We start from the raw sequence: 17183 nt of genomic DNA on the forward strand, positions 1-17183 counted from the left end.
TTTATGTCTCCCTATCCAATCTAAACTACTATGCTCATATATGGAGAAAAAAAATGCACTAAAAAAGAATGTAACCCCTTTTCCTCCTAGTGGCCCATTTATAACACATCCCAATAACTTGTTAGTGGTTGTGTTTGACTCCTTTAACTCTTAAAGATAATTACAATATTAACTCTTCTAGAGTATTCTTTTCCATGATCATGTGGCTAGCCTCTTTTCCATGAATAATGAAGCTGAAATGGCATCCTCTCAAATCACGGTGGTCAAAACAGGAAGGTCAAATTCTGGCTGGCATAAATTTGGCATATGGAATTTGATTGAGGTGCTTCTTATGTCATTGCAAATTTATCTATGTGGAGAATAGAACTAGGAGGTGAAACACTTTAGTAAAAGAAAATTACCCCCCACCCCTCCTTTAAAAAATTCCATTTGATGCTTTAACCTACTTCTAGAAGACTTCATACCCCAATTCCTAAAACTAGGAATCATCAACAAAAATGGTCCTGTGGGCAGATTCCATCAATTGTTTTACTCTCAAAGCATAAATATGGATGAAAACAATATATTTATCTAATACATATCAATGTTCTTAGGTATATTAGATTCATATGGAGGAATCTACATTATTTTTCTTTGTATGATCACCTAGAAGGTGGAATCCATTTTCTTGATCCATCTGCATTTTCTAATTTAGATAAATTTTTAAAATTTATTGATTTAGGACATGATACTCTAACCAGCCTAGTAAATTTTTGGGTCCACATCTATCCCCAGTTTGATTTACGTATGCTCCATGCCCCTAAATTTAAAATGATCTAAAGTATAGAATAACTAAAATAAACAAACTACATGAATTAACTTTTGAATGGAAATATTTATAGAGAAAAGAGCTTCGAGATGAATTGAATGAATCAGTTGGATATATCAAAGCCTAAGGAAAAAAAATAACAAAATAAGCCAATAGTTCCACGTACTACTCTCTAATAGAGCTATACATAGCGTATTTTAACAACCATAATGATAGATAGAAATTTTGTTAGGAAATGTAAAAAATACTTCTCCTCCAAATGAAATAACAATAATCAACAATTAAAGGAGCAATTAGAACATAAAAAAATTGAATATATACTTGAAATAATCAAGACCAAATAAGATAATATTCACATGAAGAGATAACTAAGTTGTTAGAAGAAGTATAGAATATTCCTCTCGTCCAATGAGTATATCATCAAATGAAATTAATACATCAAGAATAAGAGGCCAAAGAAAAGAATATGACATGCAACTAACTCAAAAAAAAAATTCCTGGTAAGACAATAAATGTCATATTAAGGTCCAGTTTTATCCTTATGAAACTACTCCCTATCAGTTATACGATTTCATTAAATTTGGATGTTAGTTTAATTCTTTCTAAAGAAACATTATCCCTTCTTATTATTAGAATCAATCTACCCAAGGAGGAAGGGCCATAGGTTTCTCTATAGATGAAATATTTGGAAAGACTAAACGATTCCCTCTCCAAATAAATAATCATTCATTTTTGTTATATTTTCATGGTATGGATAATATTAAGGAACACTACATATTAGGTCTAGTTTTTGTAGTTAGTTTCCCCTATAACTATTTATCTTAGAGGTAAGAATATAAGCATGCACATAAATGGTCGGCTAGTTGATGTTTGTTTATCAAATGAAGGAAGATGTTGGATGTTAGAGATATTGTTAAAAAACATTGCAAAACCTATACATAATAAGGTTTGTACATAGGATATATTACAAAATCATCTCAACAAACACCTACCACCATGGACTACTAACATTACTAAAACACTTTGAAGAATCAAAGAAAAGGGAGAACTATTCCATCCTTGAAAAACCACAATACATTATTGAAATTGATGCTTCTAAGGTAGTTTGGGGAGTAGTATCAATTCAGAAAATAGATGGAAATGAAGAGATGTGTGGGATGCTTCATGATCCTTTAAAGAAGACAATAAATTACGCTTCCAACAACAAAGAACACCTTGTAGTAAAAAGGGTGATATAGAATGTGAATTCATATTTGAAACTTATTATATCTTTATTTATAATAGACTTGAATATTTACTTTCTTTCCCATAGTTCTCATCTCTCTTATTTACATTCAAGGAATCATGTGCCACATCTCTAAGGTTATGGAGAAAAATATTATTGAAATTATTTTTAAACATTTCAAAACTCTTAAACATATTTTTAAATCTACAAAATATGGATTTGACACTTTGTTAGGCCCTAATGTCGATGAGAATCCTTGCTCCTATAGGAAATCCTACAATGGACAAACTAGAAGAGTTTTCAAAGAACATATACTTGATATTGTCATAACCATATCTCCAAATAAACTATTATTGAACTTGCTCATAACTCTGTTGAAAATAGCAACAAGAAATGATAAAAATAGAATCCAAAAATTCCAGTTTAATTTGTCCTTGAATTAAACTCAGAATTAAAATCGAATTCTATTCTCATAGCAACTTGTAATAGTTAACTAGAGTTATTTGACTTAGTTAACTTAGGAATTTCGAGTTGGAAGTCTTTCTGAAGTCATGTATATGTTCTCCCTATATTATAGGGGTCTAGGATGAGTTAAGTATGATTTGTAATTAGTTAACTCATTTTAGTGAGTTAAGTCCAGTTAAATTAGTTCTAAACCATTTGAGGAACTAATACTAAGTTAACAGTTAGTTGGTGCACTAATGCATTAACTAGAGTTTCTCAAGTTAACTGAAGATTCCCTCATCAGAAACTCATGTAGGTCAATTCTGAGAAAGACCTAGTTGAGACTAGAGTGCAGGGATAATGCACTATTTGTTGTATATTTTTCTGAGTTGTACAAATGGTGCATGTAATCAGGAACTGAATGTAGAAGGGATTGTGTAGTTTTGGATGCACTGATTTCCCTTTAATATGGGCTAATCATCCATAGGAATTGCGCAAGGAAATAGGGACTTGGAGAGTAGGAGAATTGGCTAAGTGTTGGCCAAGAGTTTCCTTGTGAGCTGGAGATTGATTTTACTGAGTGTTGGGATTGTTCTTTTGAGAACAAGCATTGTATTATCATCTTGGATTTCTGATTAATGCAATATAGATAGTGGGGTTTTGAGCTGTGGCTTTCCCTGAATATTTATTGTGTTATGTGCCATTGATGTTCTTCATCTTGTCAATCATTGTTTTGCTCGATCTTTATGTGCTTCTGTTGTAATGAGTAGAAGTAGATTCTTGTCTCTTGTTTTAGTAGATTACACGAGCTTGTGAATCTAGAGGAAATTCTACATGGTATCAGAGCTGAGAACAATATGCTAGAGGAGATTTCGAAGTTTTGAGTTTTGGGTTACAGGTGAAATTTGAATTTGCAATACATACTTCAGGATCGACAGATGACGTTCTACGTTTTGCGGCTCAAGTTTTCCTTGGATGGCAACTCAAATTATATAGCCTGGAAGGACAGGATGGAGGTCGTGTTGTAGGATAATGGCTTGAGGGAATTCATTGATGAGGACATTCCTAAGCCACCAACATCAGATGTGTGTGGCAAGCGCGAGGCAAATAATACTTGAGGGAGTTCGAGACCACATTGTCTCAAGTCTCCATGGGAAGGAAACACTGCATGCTATGTGGAAAGCATTGAAGGACCTTTTCTAGAATAACAGTGACCAAAGGAAGTTGGCACTGAAATATAAAATTTGAAAAATCAAGATGGAGGCGGACGACTCAATTCCAAATTACTTGACAAAGTTCACTCAATGTTGTGATGAACTTGGAAGTGTTGGAATCATGATTGACAAGGATTATATGGTGAGTCTTTCTCTTCTAGGAGTCCCAGAGAGTTGGAATAGTTATCAGGACTCTGTTAATGGTTGGGAGAAGCTACCAGATTGGGAACTACTGTGGTCAGATTTCATGTAGGAGTACATCAGGAGGAACACCAAAGATGTGACCTCTTCCAAGGAAGTGGAAGAGGATTTTTACTTAGATTATAAGGAAAAGAAGGCTAAGGGAAAGATGTCCTAATGCGAGGAGGGTGCAAAGAATATGGAATTTATGAAATTCAAGTGTTTTCACTGTCACGAGCATGGGCATTATGCCAAGAACTTCCCAAAGAAGAAAGAAAGAAAGAAGGAGGCAACAGTAACGGCAACAGGTGAAGCTCTATCTTCACAATTTGAACATGATTCCACTCTCAGTGCATGCATGGCCTTCACTTCCATGGGAGACATGTAGTATCTTGACAGTGGTGCCTCATTTCATATGATAAGGAACAAAGATCTCTTTAGTGATTTTGAGGAGAAATACCTCAAGCAAAGCATAGAGTTGGAGATGACAAGAGGTACAGAGCTACCTAGATTGTTACGGGTACCTTTCATAGGGAGTCTATCTCTCCTCTATAGATCACATATGTGATGTATGTTCTAGGACTAAAGAAGAACATTGTTTCGGTCGCGGTATTGGAAGACCGTGGCTATGATGTGGTTTTTAGTAAGGGAAAGGTTTTTCTTAGACACATCACCACGGGAGATGAAATAGATTGGTGCATGGGTCAAGAACCTATATGATCTTGGGTTTCAAGATGCATGCAAAGCCTTGAGGAGCAAGGAAAAGGTTAGAGACTTATTGGTTGAGAGGAAGAGAAAATTACCTCTCAACATGCAGCCCTAGAAGAAGCCTCTGAAGCAACTTCAGGAAGTTGTGGAGTAGCCACAACCAGAGAAGCTGAGAGGAGACCAAGTGGAGAGATCCACTCAAGCAGAGAAGAAGCAGTCTCGAATAATTGTGGAGCAACCACAATTGGAGAAGTTGATAAGAGACCAAGTGGAGGCATCCACTCAAGCAGAGACCTCTTGTAGGGGTGAATTTCAAGCCAGGTGGGTAAAGGGATAACATGCAGCCATACCTCTAGGTGTGAGGTGGGGCAATGTGAAGTGATAGTACCAAGTGGGATTAAATTGGTAGGGATGATTAAGAGGTTTTATCTCATGGATTGTACCTTGCTACAAGATCCCAAAGTACATAGTAGTGGGAGGAATCAGTGGGATTGATGCAGTCAGATATCAGAGTGACAGAGGCTAGAGTAGTCAAATACCGAAGGTTATAGAGAGGGTTGACAATAGTGGAGAAAGGTGGAGTCAACAAAAGTGCAGAGATTTCAGTCGACAAAGGCAATAACAGTCAAAGACTTTGATGAGAAAGGCATTATTCTGATTTAGGTTGGTTGTTTTTTTGTTTTTGGAGTTGCTAGAGCAACAACACTAGAGAGAAGTGTTGCATGCAGAACATTCCAAAGGTTCAAGATCGGGATAGAGTTGAATTCCTTTCTTGTTGAGAGGGAGTATTGAAAATAGAAACAAGAAATGATAAAAATAGAATCCAGAAATTCTAGTTTAATTTGTCCTTGAATTAAACTGAGAATTAAAATCAAATTCTATTCTCATAGCAACTTGTAATAGTTAACTAGAGTGAGTTGACTTAGTTAACTTAGGAATTTAGTGTAGGAAGTCTTTCTGAAGTCATGTATATGTTCTCCCTATATTATAGGGGTCCAGTATGAGTTAAGTATGAGTTGTAATTAGTTAACTCCATTTACTGAGTTAAGTCCAGTTAAATTAGTTCCAAACTATTTGAGGAACTAATAGTGAGTTAACAGTCACTTGGTGCACTAATGCATTAACTAGTGCTACTCCAGTTAACTGAAGATTCCCTCATCAAAAACTCATGCATGTCGATTTTGAGAAAGACCCAGTTGAGACTAGAGTGCAGGGAAAGTGTACTATTTGTTGTATAAATTTTTGAGTTATATAGATGGTCCATGCTATCAGGAACTGAACCTAGAGGGATTGCACATTTTTGGATGCACTGATTTCCCTTTAAGATGAGCTAATCATCCATAGGAATTGCGCAAGGAAATAGGGACTTAGAGAGCAGGAGAATTGGCTAAGTCTTGGCCAGGAGTTTGTTTGTGAGCTAGAGATTGGTTTTACTGAGTGTTGGGATTGTTCTTGTGAGAACAAGCATTGATTTATCATCTTATATTTCATATTAATGCAATATACATAGTGGGGTTTTGAGCTGTGGCTTTCCCCGGATATTTATTTTGTTATGCGCCATTGATGTTTTTCCTCTTTCCGATTATTGTTTTGCTCAATATTTATGTGCTTCTACTCTAACGAGTAGAAATAGATTCTTGTCTCTTGTTTTAGTAGATTACATGAGCTTGTGAATCTATAGGAAATTCTACACTCCAAACACCATATATACTTTGTCCAAACCAAAAAGCATTTTTCTAAAACTTGTTACTCCACTAATATTATGCGACAAAAAGTTGAAATTGAAAATAACCCTTATAATTTTAATTGGAAGGACAATTATACACTCAAAAAATCATGGAAGCATATTATCCATCAACTCAGTCAATAGAGTCATCCTTTCATTACTACCCCATTTGTTTTTCTTTTAACCTTCTATTTCCTTTTAAGTAATCTCCCCTAAAAATTTTTTACTCTCTCACCTTTCTTTCTTCCTTTTATCAAAGGTTACGTTGTATTCCTTTTAATTAACTTATAAATTTTTAATATATTTTGTATCTCCCTTTTCACCTTTTTTTTCTAACATCCAAAATTTTTAATCCTTTAAATTTTATTTTTATAATATTCTCAAAACCTTCCCCTATTTTTTTGAATATTTTTTTTAATTTAATTTACTTAACATCTAATCATCAAAGTCCTAAACTTTTTTTTTCAAATTTGATAGCACCCTAAATCTCATTTTATAATCAGTTGAGTGTCCACTTAAAATGTTAGACATTTTATACTCTTGCATAAATCTATGAAAGAAATTACTAATAAATAATGATACCAAAATTCAAAAATGAAAAATGTGACTTGAAACTTTAATTTTGATAGTAAATTCAAATTTGAATATTTAATGTTTTTGTTGACATGCTAGCTATTATGCATTCAGGACCTTGAACAAAAAGGAAAGATCCAATGACAAATTCTCAAAAAGATCATGAGGTTATAAAGTTTTTTAAACAAAAGACATCAGAAAAGAAATATGCAAGGAAAGAAATGAATTAGGTAGTCCTTCCAGCAACATGAGAAAGAGAGTGGATAGAGTTACTCTATGAATTGTCTAGAGGATTTCATTTCTAGCTTTATCATGATTATTTTATTTGTTTATAAAATTTCTAATGGAATTTACCATGTTAAATGGTATTTTAGGGTTTTTATTTCCATCATAGTAACTATACTTATTGTCAAACGATTCCCTTCCAAGTATAACTAACTGCTCCACCATTGCAATAATAATATGCACTTAAATTTTTTAACTAAAAAATTTTGACTTTTATATTCAATATGTAGTGGATTTGGAGTTTACATATAGGTAATAAAGATGTGTGCACTTTAGTGGATATAAAAAAAATAAATGTAATGAACATAAAAAAATATCCTTCCTAAACCTCCATAATGTTTCATTCAGAAACTTATTAGTCCCATAATTGTCACTTGCGTCAAAATTCAACTTTTAAACTAAAATTTTTTGGCCCCCAAGCCATTATAGCATAGAATTAATCAGTAAGTGAGCACTATATTTCTATAATAACCATTATTCTAGAAGGTGCCTTCTCTTAAGACTTAGGAAAAAATGACCTAAAATGGAGGAAATTAGACTAAAAGGGTTTATTCTTCAAGTACCTTATAGTTCATGCAAGCATTATATTATGACCTTAGAGTCTCCACAATGATATCATCCTTTGGCTGCCCAGGGTTTCCCTCACCAAAATTAGGGTTTCATGCTTTTGAAACACATTCACACCATTTCTCTATCTTTTTGGATTAAATATTAACCACTCACTTGTCTTTAATTCTGGGCACATGAAAAAGTTTTTACTTTCCATATACCCTTATTTTCCTCACAAAATCATAGAGAAGGTCATGCATGCGGAAATAACCAACAACCTTAGTTAGAATTGTGAATATGCAATTATGATGCCTAAGAAAAATCCTAGGGTTAAATTCATTATATTTAAGGTCTCCTTACCACTAAAACATGCTACCTATACACAAACCTAACGATGTCATGAAAACAAGTCCCATAGTTCTCTACATCTTGCATGTTAGGTGAATATTTAGAATGGGCATTTGTTATTTTCCATAGTTATGTAGGAAATTCTAATCTATAGACTTATCACTTTTGACAACAACCAAGGAGAGAATCTCTCAACTATAAAAATTTCCATAAATTTCCAATTACCTTGAACAATGATAGATATCAACAAAATTGATACTTTCATCAATTGGGATCCATGGGAAAGAAAATCCAGCGAAGAGGAGTAATGATATTGATTTTTGATGACATAAAGAGTCTATTCTAATAGCATGACCTAGTTTGAAAAATTAGGTTATGTAACTTCATAACCATTTTGAAGAATCAAATGATGTTTTTTTGTGTCCAAATGTTTGAATCTTGTGCCACACCCTCGACATTAATCTACATTATTGACCACCATGATATGAGTAGATTCCACATCATCCTAACTACCACTCTCATATGTAGGGCTAGACACATGTGGACAGTCAAGGAAATTATAGAACATCTAAAACCTTATCACATTTGAGTGTTGATAAAGTCGAAAACCCTATCCTAGATTACTACCACGATCGAAGGAGGAATTCCATTCTTTAGAAAAGTATCTTGTCCCGTCACTAATAAAAAAAATATGAGAGGTATTTTGTGGGAATAACAGAGGAGGAGGAGGATTCTATGGTAGTTATTTAAGTCATAATATCAAAAAGTAACTTCGAAATTATTTCACATTCCTTTGTATATGCATTTTACAACTAAACTAAATAGAGCATAGCATAGTCCTCACATTGTGGCTAGTTCATTAAAGGAACTTTGCTATTAAAAATGGCCTCAAAACAAGAATTTAATGTATTAACAAAATGAACTTTAAAACTAGTAAGATTCAAGGGTAAATATTTTTAGTGAAAAAGAAAAAAATATTTTTTTTCAAATTTTATTTTTGATTTATCACGTTATAGATTTATGCAAATGTTAAATACAAGTGTTAGATGTAAAATTAATTTCCATAGCCACCCAACATACTTATAAATAAATCTACATCCAAAAAAAATACAGAAACAAATATATCTCATATATATATATATATATAATTTACAAAATATAAAATTTAATAAATTTATATCATATAGATACATAATGCATGTAAATTATCCATTGTGACTACAGTAGGTAATCTCATTCTGAATCACTTACCTCATTTTTTTACACACAACTTTTATAACTTTTATTAATAAATAATATGTTATTTTATCATAAAACTTTAAAATAAAATAAGATGACATAAATTACTCACGGTTAACTCATTTTTTACCACACAACTTTTACTAGTAAAATAACATATTTTCTCATAAAACATTTAAAATAAGATAACATAAATTACTCACCTTATAATAAAATATTTTATTTTACAATTTATAAACTTATAGTAAAATATTTTATATAAACTGCTTTGAAGTCCATACACACCTATGCTTCCGAAATATGAACACGACAAACCACAAAAATAGGATCACCCCTCTAACCCAATCCAGTGTAGTCCATCATTCATCCAACTTTTTTTGAAGTCTTACCTTCGTTTGTTGCGAGGGCTATAATGGTATCGGATATGCTCTCTTTCGCACGCAAATTATCAGTAACATATCAGTAGCAATGGCCTGAAGTTGTTGGATTAAATATTGTTGCAGGATTGTATGATTACTTTAGCTTGCTTGAAGTTAGCATGATTTGACAAAATAAGTACTTAACCTGCCAATTCCACCCCTCATTGACACCTATTTGAAGATCCAGGCAAGTATTATTGGAGGTGGTGGATGTCACTTCGTCGTAGTTGTAGTTAAAGCTTGCTGCAGCTGATATGCGAGTAAGAATGGCTGTACCTTCAGGAAAGCTATCGATGGCCTTGCAAATCTTTCATACACACAAAATCAAATTAAGTCATTTTTCAATTTTTCTGTTAATACTGTTTAATAATTGATTTTTTCTATTAAAATTTATCTGAATTAAACATAAGATAGACATCCTTGTAATTATCCACGAAATTATTTGCCTTACAGCACTAGAGAATGGTATATAAACCTTACGTCTTTCACTGGTGGATAATCATACCGAGCGGACCCATCGTATACATCTATTAACCATTGTATCAAAGTACTAGTATCGAAAACCCTAAGATATACAAATTGCTTTCATTAGTTATACGTGGCCATTGCAGGTTGATAAAAAATGTGCATTCACATGATTTATTTTTGGGGGAATTCTCACTTGCAAGTCTTGAATGTGTGCTGTAAGCTTTCCAAGCCACCAGGCTGTGAAGCAACTTTATTTATTTCTGCCCATGACTCTTTTATTGTATTGTAGCAGCTCTCGCTCACATCCTGTGCAGCAGAAAACATTAATATTGTCGCAGATCAAATGATGAACATGGTGATATATAAATCTCATCGTAAAGAAGGAATCTATGAACATACTCTGAAGTCTCTTGTCACAACGCTGTCATAACCATCCTGAGGTGTAATGTCATCGAAATACAAGATAGGTGCCCGAAGAAGCCAATGCCCCGATTGTAATGTGTGGATACTTCAGGCGAAACCAGGCAGCTAACACTGTAGTAGTTCAATTATATATCAAATATAAATTATATGTTAAATATAATATCGGGTCTCTTTTCACGCTTGACCTTAACTCGATTTTAGATTGACAGAAAATTAACTAGGTTAACTGTTATGGTTGACTCTGTAGCTTGAATCTCCAGTGGCTCAAACCTACAATTAAATTAATAATAACAATTAATCAATGATATTTTTAGTAAATCATATTTTGTTTTAAGTGACACTAATAAACTATATTATCCACAATCTATTGATCAAACATTTTGAACTTAAAAACCTAGTAAATACATAAAAGATTATAGGCATCTTACTTCCACCATAAGATCCACCGAAGACGATGACAGGGCAGTTTTCTGCGGACAAGTTTTTCTTCAAATCCAGAATTAGCGTTGCTTAATCAGCCAGCGCTTGTGTGGAAGTGAAATAACCTAGTGTAGACGCATCCCTAAAGGAATCCTCCGGACTGCGAAAGGGCATGGACAATCCATAGTATCGATGCTGAAATAAACAGGAATCTATCAAAACATTAATTGAAACTCAATTTTTAGGTTCATCCTCTATCTAACAATCTGAAATAAGACTTACCTCTATATAGACAACGAGTGCTTGGAACTGAGCAGCAGTCTCAATAATAAAGTCAGTGGGGCCATAGTCTTCTAAAATAGAAGACTCATCGCCCATGTATATAAAGATGGGAGAATAGCTTTGGGCACCTCCCCAGTGCTTTGCATTTACAAGATATCTCTGCTGGAAGGATGACGGATTGTTGTGATGGGCCTACTTGGTTGGACTACATGGACAACATAGTCATGGACATCAGGTTGGAGACATGGAACATGGCAGTCTTATGCAGGGACATTATGCGGGAGCACTTGTAGAGGTGTCACTTATGGGCATCCAATGAGGAGTGCCAAGGCAGGGATGTTGTGCAGATGGATTTGCTAATATGACATGGAGATGTTTTACTTATGAGCCGATGGAAAGGTTGTGCACTTATGTACAACAAGGCCATGGACTTGGATGGATTTGTGAGCTGATTATGGAGCTCATGATGACATGAGATTGTTGTGACTTTTAGGGACTTCATATATGGTGGACTTAGAGGATCTGATGCATTGAGGAGCTGAGGTCAGAGACTTTGATGCAGTATGGGATGCATACTTTCAAAGTACATGTATGGGCATGGCTTGGAAGAGTGACTTGATGTGGAGGATCGATATGAGACACTTTGGAGTGATGGAGTTACGATGATGATGATGCCTTGACTTGGGCATGGGTTGAGCCGAGACTCAACTACTTTGACACATGGATAGATGAGACAAGTGCATACTTGTTTCTATGGCAGACTTGAGGGATGGCACATTGTAGATATGATGAAGGATTGCTTCGTGGACCTAGATGTGGCACATCGAGAGTCGGTTTGATGAGATGGTCTCTTCACATTGAGGAGGCACACATATGGATGATGATGCAGGGATGGCTTGGCATCAAGCATCATGGCATGTTGCAGATGAGATGGATGGAGTTCCATGGACCTGAGCATGGATTGTGGAGATAGATTCTTGATGAGTCAAGAATGTGAAGGATGTTCAGAGAAACAGCTGATGGTGGCATGAGGATGTGCATTCTCATGATTTGAGCGTGATAGTTGGATTAGCTACCCAACTAGTTCAGGCATGAGGGAGCTCAATGTACAGAGATGTGTTGGCATTGTGTTGGAGTATCATGACGAAGGTTCACATGGGGACACATGATGAAGACAACATGAGATGTTGCAATGGAGGTTGCAACGAAGAGGTCGGTAATCATGGATCGAGATGATATCTGATGGAGAGCATACCGTTGAAGTGCATACCTTGGTATGGTGAGCTTGGTGGCAATTGGTCACTAAGTCGAGGCATGATGGAGAGGAAGCTCTACATATGTTGCAAGGGATGTTTGCTTTGTGTGGAGAAGTCAACATCATGGATGATGATGATCTTGGTGGAGAGCTACCAAGATGGTATGTTGTCGAGGACGACAACGATTTCAGGTGGAGGAGGATGTAAGGCCTCCGAGCGTGAACACGACAGGCGTCGGGCGAAGTCACCGTGCACGAGGGTGCGCGGGCAGACGACGGGCGCGCGGGCGGGCGCACGAGCACGCGGGCGGGCGCGCGGGCGCACGAGATGGGCGCAGGCTGCATGACGGGCGGGCGAGGGCTGCACGATGGGCGCGCGCTGCACAGAAATGCGACGAAACAACAAACAAAATGCGACGATACTTGGACAACACTTGAACGAAGTGCGTGGGAATGATAATGGTTTATACCACGACTTGGAGGAGACTTGCGCTAAGGCAAGGCCGACTCATAAAGAGTGTTTAAGGGTGCGTTGGAGGTATTTTGGGGGTCGGCTGGAGTGCCACCGCCCACAATGAAAAACTATGTTAAAACACATATAAATGTACATGCGTTGAGTCATTTGGAGATCATCAACTCGCACTTGGAGCTCGCATAAGGAAGAGAGGAAAAGAGTGCGCAGATTTAAGAGGTAGTGCGCATACCTCATGCGCAAGTCTTGAAGGTGCACTTGAAGTGTCTCTTGGAACCGGTTGTGGGTTGGGCAAGGTGTGCCCGGGTTAGTGCGGATGTGCAGGTTTTGGTGTAGGACTTGGCAAGGGAATTTAGGTGGCTCGGGTGAGCACCACCCTTTGTGCAAGAGGTGCACATGGTTGTAAAAGGCAGGGTTGCCTCTCTTTGTAATATTTGACTAAGTATGAGACTTGGTTTGGCCAAGACATACTTGTATATTGTAAACTGATATTCTTAATATATTGTTGGGCAGACTCACATTACGGGGAGTTGCCCCTTCCCTTTATACTTGTTGCAGTTGTTGATGTTCTTGTTATAATTGCTATGGATAATGAATGAGTATGGGCTTCATTAAGTATAAAGGATATTGCATGTTTACTTGGTTGCGAAACACAAGCTAAGTAATGTTAAAGTGAAAGTAGGCGTAGTCCATGAATGTTAGTATTGGTGAAAAGAAAGCATTCAGTGGTGCCGCACCTTGTTACAAGCGGTTGGAAGACTACCGCAGGTGTAGGGGCATGACATCCCCAATGCTTTGCATTTACAAGATATCTCTGCTGGAAGGTGCACTAACCCTCTGGTGTGTAAGTAAAATGGTCGAGAATTTGAGTATGGTAGTGCGTCTCGTATTCAGCGTTAGAGAGGTCTAGCCTATCCTTACCGATTAGTGATGTCCTAGTCCTCACAAAGGACCTCCTACGACCACGACCTAAGAATGAAGGAGGGCTCATGCAATCTGTAGAGGGCAAAAGAGTGGATGCCGCCAACATTAGCAGAAGAGGGAGAAGCACTTTGAGAACATATTCATTGCCCAAGCCCATAATTTTGTTGTGGGTGGGTTAAGTGATTCACCACTGGCTCTAGAGAGTCTCAGAGTGCTCAGCTTTATATTGATATGTGGGGTGGAATATGGAATGGACTGTTCACCAACCATCTCGTCCGAAACAAGAAAATCGGAGAGACAAATGCGATCCCCACCATTCTCAGTGATTCGTTGCAGCCTTGTGCGCTGACGATAATACCGCAACGTACTGAAACGACGTCAGTCACATCGAAGGAATCCAATTTATAAATTAAAGTGCGAGTATTTCTCTTCCCGTCTCTCATCATAATTCGACTCAGGAACCTTCCGCCCGGTCAATCTTACGTGGTCTTCTATACCTTGCCACACACGATGGTCGTGCACGAGTGACGTCTGATGTGAATTGTCCAAAGAAAATGACGAATCAACAGAAGGGCCTTCCCGTCTCAAGAACCTTCCGCCCGGTCAATGTTACGTGGTCTTCTGATACCTTGCCACACACGAAGGGCGAGAAAATCGGGGAGACAAATGCGATCCCCACCATTCGTAGTGATCCACTGCAGCCTTGTGCGCTGATGATAATACTGCAACGCACTGAAATTAAAGTGCGAGTATTTGTCTTCCCGTCTCTCATCCGCCCGGTCTTTTGATACCTTGCCACACACGATGGTCGTGTGCGAGTGACATATGATGTGAATTGTCCAAAGAAAATGACGAATCAACGTAAGCCTAATGCCGTCACGAGTTGTCGAACGCGCAAGATACCCACTATTGCATCGGTGACCAAAATGTGGCTAAAGCTGAGAGGGATTCTCGAAGATAGTGGGAAGATTCCCACAATCTTATTGGTGTTGAACATGTGCCAAACGACAAAAGTGGTGTGGAACATGGACTAAATGACAAAACGAAAATTACTAAATAAATAGATATTAAAATTTAATTTGTATGGAATATTTTAGAATATTTTTAAATGTGGAAATTTATTTAAAAAAATAATTATATATTTTTTATTTAATTTATTAAATTATTTTATTTATTTATATATATATATATGGGAGTTATAATTTTTTTGGACAATTGGTATTAGTAATCATGATATTGTAGCAAAGTTTATTTAAAATTAATAATTTTTATAGTAAAATGAGATAGATCTCCAAATTAAAAATCTAGTTACATGTATTTTTTTATTGTATAAAATAAAAATAATAATTTAATTTATTTATATGAAATTTGTTACTTTTAACAATATATTTTTAGTGGTCCTTTCATTTATATTATTGTGTTTATATATATAATTGCATTTAGGATGTTTAAGATAAGGTTAATTTATATGTTTAGTGAAAAAATGATGTTTTATTCAATAATAAGATTGTGTAAGATTTTTAGTATTGTGGTATCCTTTTGGATCTCTAAATACCCTCTCATGAGATTTGAATATATACCTAATCAAAATCAAACCACACACAAACCAATTAATTTACACCTCATAGATTAAATATACTTGCAATACGTGGTGTCTTAAGGGTGGAGCCTTTAATTTAATCATTGAAATATTGCTAGTACTTTTCGAAAGGTAAAAATGATAAATCAATTTATATACATTTTATAATTAAATCCATGAATATTACAACAACTAAATCGAGAAAGGTCATGATAATTTGATCCAAAAAATATCACATATGATACTTTCATATATAAAAACAAAAATTGGAAGAAGTTCCCTAATACACATATATTGGCATCAATATCCATCACAAGCTCAACTAAAATTACAACAATGAGAAGAGGATAGCTCAACTAAAATTACAACAGTGGGAAGAGGATAAGTGGAGGATGCAAAACTTATTATGGGCTTCAAAATAATTGTAAACATATATTTAGGTATGGGATAAAAAATAAAAAAATAAAAACTCCTCTCTTAAACCATCGTCGCTCTTGTTATTGTATATGGATATTTAGTTTAGGGTTGTAATGTTTCCAAATAGTAGTAGTGGAGCATAGAACCAAGCCATTCTAGAACCTACAATCTCAATATTACATGAAATGCACCCTATTCTATCATCTTCATTGAAGCAAGTCTTTCCTCCATTGAATGCATGTCTATGACTAGGTATCTTATGTATAAGAATAACTTAAACAATGTGAAAGACAAGAGGTTTCCTAAAATTTCTTCTACCTCTAGCTAAAACCACCACCTTCAACTCAAATGGGGATTGCATAAGGATGCCCAGTATTGACTAGACCATTGAGAGATTGTTAAACAACACAAGATAATAGACGAGATATGAAAGAAAAAATGTTGAATGCTTTCTATTCACAATGATATACATATTAATAAAATTTCCATGACCGATGGAATCATCCTCTAACGTATCTTGGACTCCAATGACTATTCATATTCCACAACCAAAACCCTTAGTGGGTTACGTGTCCAACATCTCCCTTTAATCCGAGGGGGTATATATGATTCCTAGAAGAGAGATGAAATACAAAATACAATAATGAATGACAACAATTATATGAATGAGCTCTCTAAGATGATGGTATAAGGTGGGATAACTCAATGTCTCAACTAGTGGTGGTTTAAGGAGACCGCGAACATTGGAATCCTCAGTGGAATTCCAGGAATAGTTCCAAATCTAGTAAAAAGTTGTTAGTCTTTTGCTAGAGGAAGTGTCCCTAATGCCTTGAAGAGGGAGATACCATTGAGGTCTCAACCTAGAACGCTTAGTGCAACTCCCAAAACAATTCCAAATCTTGCAAGAAGTTGTTAGTCTTTTGCTAGATGAAGTGCCCCTACTGTTCTGAAAAAGGAGACCATAAACCTGGAAAAGGAAGATCTCAACCTATGGAAAAAGGGAGAACCTCAACTTGAAAAGGTAAGTCTCATCCTGTTGTGGTTTAAGGAAGGCCACCAACTAAAGGCTTGCTCATGGGCTTCTCTGTCTATGACTACAACTTTGAATCTTGGTATGGCTAACTCTAGCTCTAGGCTTAGGAAGCAGGTTCAAGTTGTGGCTCTAGCTCACCTGATTTATTTTTCAAAATTGTAGATGACTATCAATTACCCCCTATCAGATACA

The 17183-nt window shown here is 35.9% G+C and overlaps 1 pseudogene; it reads right to left on the reverse strand.

Annotated features, from left to right (window-relative positions):
• LOC149140767 (uncharacterized) overlaps positions 1-12911 on the reverse strand; it is a 130018-nt pseudogene extending 117107 nt beyond the window's left edge.
• Positions 12912-17183: the final 4272 nt, after the last annotated feature.

The sequence above is a fragment of the Pinus tabuliformis genome, chromosome X (genome assembly GCF_031772625.1).
Source record: "Pinus tabuliformis cultivar Carrire ecotype Pingquan chromosome X, CPIR1, whole genome shotgun sequence".
Taxonomy (NCBI): Eukaryota; Viridiplantae; Streptophyta; class Pinopsida; order Pinales; family Pinaceae; genus Pinus; species Pinus tabuliformis.